The sequence below is a fragment of the Balaenoptera physalus genome, assembly GCF_965194825.1.
Source record: "Balaenoptera physalus genome assembly, chromosome: 4".
In the NCBI taxonomy this organism is placed as follows: Eukaryota; Metazoa; Chordata; class Mammalia; order Artiodactyla; family Balaenopteridae; genus Balaenoptera; species Balaenoptera physalus.
In genome coordinates, this window is record NC_138891.1 from 99,295,865 (window position 1) to 99,304,155 (window position 8,291).

An 8,291-nucleotide genomic window follows, 5' to 3' on the forward strand; every position below is an offset into this window, starting at 1 on the left:
GTGTAAGGTTAGGTTCTTTGTTTGAGATGTTTCTTGTTTCTTGAAGTAGGATTGTATTGCTATAAACTTCCCTCTTAGAACTGCTTTTGCTGCATCCCATAGGTTTTTGGTCGTTGTGTTTTCATTGTCATTTGTTTCTAGGTATTTTTTGATGTCTTCTTTGATTTCTTCAGTAATCTCTTGGTTATTTAGTAGCATATTGTGTAACCTCCATGTGTTTGTGTTATTTACAGTTTTTTTCCTGTAATTGATATTTAGTCTAATAGGCTTGATTTGTGACCCAAGATATGATCTGTCCTGGAGAATATTCCATGAGCATTTGTGAAGAAAGTGTATTCTGTTGTTTTTGGATAAAATGTCCTATAAATATCAATTAAGTCCATCTTGTTTAATGTGTCATTTAAACCTTGTGTTCCTTATTTATTTTCATTTTGGATGACCTGTCCATTGGTGAAAGTGGGGTGTTAAAGTCCCTACTATGATTGTGTTACTGTCGATTTCCCCTTTTATGGCTGTTAGGATTTGCCTTTTGTATTGAGGTGCTCCTATGTTGGGTGCATAAGTATTTATAATTGTTATATCTTCTTCTTAGATTGATCCCTTGATCATTATGTAGTGTCCCTCTTTGTCTCTTGTAATAGTCTTTATTGTAAAGTCTAGTTTTTCTGATATGAGAATTGCCACTCCAGCTTTCTTCTGATTTCCATTTGCATGGAATATCTTTTTCCACCCCCTCACTTTCAGTCTATATGTGTCCCTAGGTGTGAAGTGAGTCTCTTGTAGACAGCATATATAGGGGTCTTGTTTTTGTATGCATTCAGCCAGTCTATGTCCTTTGGTTGGAGCATTTAATCCATTTACATTTAAGGTAATTATAGATATGTGTGTTCCTATTACCATTTTCTTAATTGTTTTGCATTTGTTTTTGTAGGTCTTTTCCTTCTCTTGTGTTTCCTGCCTTTAGCACTTGTTGTAAAGCTGGTTTGGTGGTGCTGAATTCTTTTAGGTTTTGCATGTCTGTAAAGGTTTTAATTTCTCCGTCGAATCTGAATGAGATCCCTGCTGGGTAGAGTTATCTTGGTTATAGGTTTTTCCCTTTCATCACTTTAAATATGTCCTGCCACTCCCTTCTGACTTGCAGAGTTTCTATTGAAAGATCACCCTTTACCCTTATGGGGATTCCCTTGTATGTTATTTTTTGCTTTTTCCTTGCTGCTTTTAATATTTTTTCTTTGTATTTAATGTTTGATAGTTTGATTAATATGTGTCTTGGCGTGTTTCTCCTTGGATTTATCCTGTATGGGACTCTCTGTGCTTCCTGGACTTGATTGACTATTTCCTTTCCCATGTTAGGGAAGTTTTCCACTATAATCTCTTCAAATATTTTCTCAGACCCTTTCTTTTTCTCTTCTTCTTCCAGGACCCATATAATTTGAATGTTGGTGTGTTTAATGTTGTCCCAGAGGTCTCTGAGACTGTCCTCAATTCTTTTCATTCTTTTTTCTTTATTCTGCTCTGCATTAGTTATTTCCACTATTTTATCTTCCAGGTCACTTATCCATTCTTCTGCCTCAGTTATTCTGCTATTGATTCCTTCTAGAGAGTTTTTAATTTCATTTACTGTGTTGTTCATCATTGTTTGTTTGCTCTTTAGTTCTGTTAGATCCTTGTTAAATGTTTCTTGTATTTTCTCCATTCTATTTCCAAGATTTTGGATCATTATTACTATCATTATTCTGAATTCTTTTTCAGGTAGGCTGCCTATTTCCTCTTCATTTGTTTGGTCTGGGGGGTTTTTACCTTGCTCCTTCATCTGTTGTGTTTTTCTCTGTCTTCTCATTTTGTTTAACTTACTGTGTTTGCGGTCTCCTTTTCGCAGGCTGCAGGTTCGTAGTTCCCATTATTTTTGATGTCTGCCCCCAGTGGGTGAGGTTGGTTCAGTGGCTTGTGTAGGCTTCCTGGTGGAGGGGACTGGTGCCTGTGTCCTAGTGAGTGGGGCTGGATCTTGTCTTTCTGATGGGCAGGGCTGCGTCCGGTGATGTGTTTTGGTGAGTCTGTGAACTTATTATGATTTTAGGCAGCCTCTCTGCTGTGGGTGGGGTTTGTGTTCCTGTCTTGCTAGTTGATGGGCATGGGGCATCCAGCACTGGCGCTTGCTGGCCGTTAGGTGGAGCTGGGTCTTAGAGTTGAGGTGGAGATCTCTGGGAGAGCTCTCTCCGATTGATATTACGGGGGCCTGGGAGGTCTCTGGTTGTGCAGTATCATGTACTCTCCCACCTTGGAGACTCAGGCCTGACACCAGACCAGAGCATCAAGACCCTATCAGCCACACGGCTAGGTACATGGGGATTTTCTTGCCTTTTGTGAAGTCTGAGGTCTTCTGTCAGCATTCATTAGGTGTTCTGTAGGAGGTGTTCCACATGTAGATGTATTTTTTAAAATTTATTTATTGAGTTATTTTTGGCTGCATTGGGTCTTCATTGCTGCGCAGGGGCTTTCTCTAGTTGTGGCAAGTGGGGGCTACTCTTCATTGTGGTGCACAGGCTTCTCATTGTGGTGGCATCTCTTGTTGTGGAGCATGGGCTCTAGGCACGAGGGCTTCAGTAGCTGTGGCACGTGGGCTCAGTAATTGTGGCTCATGGGCTCTAGAGCACAGGCTCAGTAGTTGTGGCACATGGACTTAGTTGCTCCATGGCTTGTGGGATCTTCCTGGACCAGAGCTCGAACCCATTTCCCCTGCTTTGGCAGGTGGATTCTTAACCACTGCACCACCAGGGAAGTCCTGTAGATGTATTTTTGATGTATTTGTGTGGAGGAAGTTGATCTCCACGTCTTACTCCTCCGTAATCTTAAAGGTCCCCCCTTTGGTTCCTTCTTTATATGTTTAGTTGTAGATGATCTCTTCTGCTAGTCTTCAGGTTGTTCTCATTGATAATTGCTCTGTAAATAGTTGTAATTTTTATGTGCCCATGGGAAGAGTTGAGCTCAGGGTCTTCCTACTCTGCCATATTTGCCACTCCCTCCCTTTCTTTTTTAAATTCAATGATATACAATGCAAAGAACTGATACCATGTTTCTAAGTACAGGAAAATATTAACTTAAACTTTTTAATGAATAGCAACATATCGTGACTATTTTAATGCCAGTCAATGTATATCTACATTATCATTTCTTAGTAGCTATAAAATATTTACCATAATTTATTTAGCAAAATCTCAAATAATGGACAGGCAAGTTTTCTGGGGGGTCAAGGACTGTTAGAAAAAAATTCTGAAACGAGATACTTATGCATGTATCTTTTTGGAACTCCTTTGTTATTTTCTTAGGATAAGTTCCTAGAAATGGAATTACTGGATCAAAGAGGAAGCATTTTTAAAGTGTTTGGCACATGTTGTAAAATTGTCCTCCAGAGAGTTTGTATTTATTTATGCTTCCAACAGCAGTGTACAAGGGTACCTATTTCCTTATATACTATTATTATTAAATGTCATCCTTCAAATTTTTATTCCTTGCCAAACCAGTGAGTGGAAAATAATAGTATATTGCATTAATATAAACATTTCTATTTTAATTCTAAAATTATTTTATTCTTTATTTGATAACTGGTTATTGCTGTTAATAATTAAAGCCTGCAGCTCATGTTTGACTTTGAGCGGGGGTATTTCTAGACCTACACATACTTTAAATATAGAACAATTACCTTCTTTGCTCCTTAGTTTCTTTCAAATTCACAGTATCTGGTAGATTCATTTTGTGGAGAAAACGTAGAGTTACTTAGACCACTTGCTTTGTCCATTGGGAGAAAAAAGATTAGATAGTAAAATAGTAATTTCACATCTTGTTTATATTTTATTATTTATTGATAGCTCTATGTTTCAGTTGGTGAATTCATCTTTTCACATGAGCCATCCATAGTCCTTACACAATCTCATGTAGTGTTAATAAAGTATTCCCATTGTAAAAAGTGTCATGGCTCTAAGAGATAAGACCATAATTTGAGTCCAGGTTTGCATGGGATCCAGAGTTTGAATTACTAATTTTTACAGTGTACTACTGTTTTCTAAAGTGGTCTCATGCTAATGATGATATGAATAGATTCTCTCTTGATGATAGAGGAATGAGATAATTAATGCCATCACATGGTACATCTGGTAGCAGCATTTTATTTCCTCAACAGAAAGTTAAAGAATGAGAGAGGAGGGGATTGTCTGCTATTTTTTGCTTCCTTCAGTTCCCTTTCTTGCTGCCAGCTTTCTGTTTAACCCAGTCATGCAGGGCGCAATGGTTTGTGTGAGAGCTGATACTCTTCTTTTCCCATGGGCACTCATCCATGCCTGCTCTGTTTTTCTTCATCTCATCTTGGTGTTACATGTAGTCTGCCAGACCTAACTCATTACTCACTCTGGGGCCTGTTTATTCTCCAGAAGTCAGAGCACTGGCCTTGGTGGTTATGTGGTCCTTGGTCTCTACCCTCTGGGAGCTGAGGGTAAGAGGCTCTGTCATACTGGGAAACATTAATCGTGCTGCCTCTCAAGCCACCAGTCCTGTTGTATTAGACCACTAGCCCAGTTATCTCCACATTTTGCAGAAAGCAGTAGCACACCAACCAGGCTGTGGCATGGGCTTCTTCTGGTTGTATATAGACTCAGAGCCCATGAAATGGGTATATAACTGTTCACAAATATCTCCAAATATAATATTTCTTACAATTTATTCTTTGTTTTCCTTTACAGTAATAAGTTTTCCATTATACGAGTCTGGATTTCTAGCATCCCTTGCAGAAAAATGTACATTTCCCCTCATATTTTCGCATCTTCAGGCCTAAAACAGAATGGGGATTCTTTTTTTGTGTGTGTGTGTTTTTTTTTTTTTTTTTTTTTTTTTATGGCTGTGTTGGGTCTTCGTTTCTGTGCGAGGGCTTTCTCTAGTTGCGGCAAGCGGAGGCCACTCTTCATCGTGGTGTGCGGGCCTCCAGAATGGGGATTCTTTATAGCCAGAATTATATTGATTTATACAAACAAGAGGGACTTTGTTCTTTTGCTCATTTCACAAATATTCAGTGAGAACTGAGTGTATGCCAGGCACAACTCAAGGCATAGACGGGTGAACCAGACAGACTAGATCCCCCTTTCATGGGATGGCATTGGGGTAAGGAGGTGGAAATAAACAATAACAAAATAAATGAAATTAGTCGTGCATGCTATGAAATAAATGGAAATAGAATGTTGCAAGTGATGGGTTAGGGTGGTGGGAAAGGGCTACTTACAAGTAAATGTCAGTGAGCATGTGACATTTGAACTGTGACTGAGTGACTAGGAGGGGCCAGATATGCAGAGATCTGGAGGCCAAGGCCCCAAGAGGGAAGGATTTTGGCCCATTCTAGAAGGATAATGTGGCAAGAGCATAAAGAGTGGGGGGAAAAGAAGGAGAAGTCAAAGATAAGGGAAGGATCACATCATGTAGGACCTAATGGGCCATTTAGATTTTATTCAAAATTCAGTAGGAGGCTACTGAAGAGTTTGACGTGGGAGTTTGAAAAAAAATCTGTTTCACGTTTTAAAGCATTAGTCTGGCTTTTGTGTGGATTATAGAGGAGCACAAGTAGCAGAGAAACAACCAGCTGGGTGGCTTTTGCAGTCATCAAAGCTGGAAATAACAGTGACTTAGACCAGGGTGAACATAGTATAATGAAAGAGAATTAAATGGCTATGGAATATATTTTTCAGGTGGATCCAAAAGCATTTGTTGATGGATTGGATGGTAGCAGTAATGATGGGGTGAAGGAAATAGAAGAATCAAGGAAGACTCTAGATTTTTCACCTGAGCATTTGGGTACAGTGATGACAGTTACTGAGGTGAAGATTCAGGAAAGAATAATTCTCATGTGGCAGAAGTTAAGGCCTCTGTTAGGCAGAATTACAATTGATAAGCCTTTTAGATGTCCAAGTAAGAATGTCAGTCATGTAGTTGGGGTAAGTGAGACTTAGAGTAAGGGAATCATATTTTAATTAATTGAATCTTAAAAGAAGAGAGCTTCAAATGAAAATATATATAGTTTTGTATGAGGAAAAAAACCCAGCCTAACATCTCTATTTCTGTCAATGATGATATTTTTCTCATTATCCAATGTCTTAATCTGTTCAGGCTAATGTAGCAAAATGTCACAGACTGGGTAGATTACAAACAACAGAAATTTATTTCTCTTAGTTTTGGAGGCTGGGAAATCCAAGACCAAGGAGGTCATATATTTAAAGTTAAAGAACATTAAAGAACAACAACAACAAAAAAACCTAGGTGGGGATTGAATGAAAGAAAGAGAATGAGTTTGGAGGCAAAGTTCATGTGGATTTTGTGAGTTTTCACGAAGAAAATGTGCATAAAAATCCTTTATACCCTATAAAGTGCCACCCTAAATCATTCTTAGCATCAGAAATTTATGAAATGAAACATTGGGTGTCCATATAGCAAATGTTAATGGCTTAGATGTCTTGGCCATATAGGACATTTTCTTTGTAGTCTGAAATCCTTTCATTTCTAATCAAAATATTTAGAACTAAAGAACTGAAGTTTATTGTTTTTGAATTAATGTTTCATTCTATTCCTTTGGATTGTTTTGTTCACCTTTTTTGAACTGGAAAATAAAAAGATTCACAAATGTGAATTAGTGACAAGCATGTTCAGTCTCCTCTGAAGTATGCATCCTTAGACTCTTTTCTGAATCAATCCACCAAATACTCTCAACCAGCATTTGAATAAGCCTATTGAAAATACTGACATGCTGCAGCCCTTGAATCATGGCAATTCACACATCAGCTCAACCTCTTTGAAGTTTTTAGCAGAAACCAGAGAAAGCAAAAATATCATGTTTCATACCTTGTTGTTTAGTCCCAAGAAATGAAACACTTCAGAATTTAGATAACATGCTGCCTTGAGTTTATGCTGACAATTTATGTGAGGTGAAAGAAAAATATACATCATCTGTGTGAAGAATGTATACTGGTACTTGGGCAATGTGCAGCCAGATAGAGCTTGACAACATGGTCCAGATGAGCCAGTGTCTTGCAGGAAACCCTAATAACATCTACTGTTCTGAGGATATTTCATTCTCACTCTGCTGCTGTTGGGCTCAACAATCTCTTAAAAGTTAATGGCCTTCTTCAGAGCTGGCAGAGAAATTGCTGGTATTATAAACAGTAATTTTAAAAAATTCATTATAATACACCCCAATAGAGTCGATTTCAGGTTTTCAGTCCTGTGCCTAAGGGACAAAGAGAGCTTTCAACAAAATGAAATTGTAAGTACAAATAAACTATGATCTTTAATTTATAGATTTTCGGAGAGTGTGTGAAGTGTGAAAAACTTCACATATATTTTGGTGAGAAGGTGTTTCTTTCCATGGTCTCCCTCCCACCAGAGAGGCACAAGTCAACTTTGCTGTCATCAGACTGAAGAGGAGAGTTAAGTTCATCACTATTGGTTTAACTGGCTCTAGGAGGGAAGATTATCTTCTAATTCTATCACAAATGTTCTCTCTTAGCCATAGGTGGAAGAGGGCTTACGAAGAGACCAAATAGAATTAGCAAGTTTTCTGCAATTATTCTGGATTCCAAAAGGAAATAAAGTGGAAAATTTTATTTTTATGGAAGTATTCCATTTGCTAATCAAAGAAGGAATAACAGAGTTATTATATCACTATTTTGCTACCTCTAGCAAATTAACAGATCTAGGTAAAGATCATCAATGACTAGTAACATCATTAAAAGAGAAAAAAAAAAAACTCTTCACCTTGCAATACCTCTGAGGTATTTTGCCAAAAAATTAAACTTGAATCTGCTTATACCTCTACATCTAAATAATATTAGACAAAGAATATATGGAGCAGAGGAACATGTTAAATGACACCATAGAGATACAATTAACAGACTCTAAACTGCAAAAACAGTACAGAAAAAACCTCTACTCTCTTCAACAAAAAAACTGAAAGGAAAATATTGGGAAATTTATAGATCTAAAGGAACTTACATTGGGACATATAGACCTAATTTGAATTATGATTTAAGCAGACAAATTGTAAATAAAAACAAAATTGCAAATGAGGAAAATTTGAATACTGTCTAGAGTATTTTTTTCTTTGTTTTAAAATGAGGTATAGTTGATTTAAAAAACATTAGTTTCAGATGTACAACATAGTAAATATTTTTATAGATAATGCTCCATTCAAAGTTATTATAAAATATTTGGTATATCCCCTGTGCTGTACAATATATCTTTGTAGTTTATTTATTTTGTAC

At 37.3% G+C, this 8,291-nt stretch overlaps 1 long non-coding RNA gene across 1 annotated transcript; it reads left to right on the top strand.

The window, feature by feature from the left end:
• Positions 1-270: 270 nt before the first annotated feature.
• On the top strand, positions 271-8,086 carry LOC309660189. Its single transcript, XR_014263251.1, has 2 exons — positions 271-4,848; positions 4,994-8,086. It is a non-coding gene; the product is annotated as an uncharacterized lncRNA (long non-coding RNA).
• Positions 8,087-8,291: the final 205 nt, after the last annotated feature.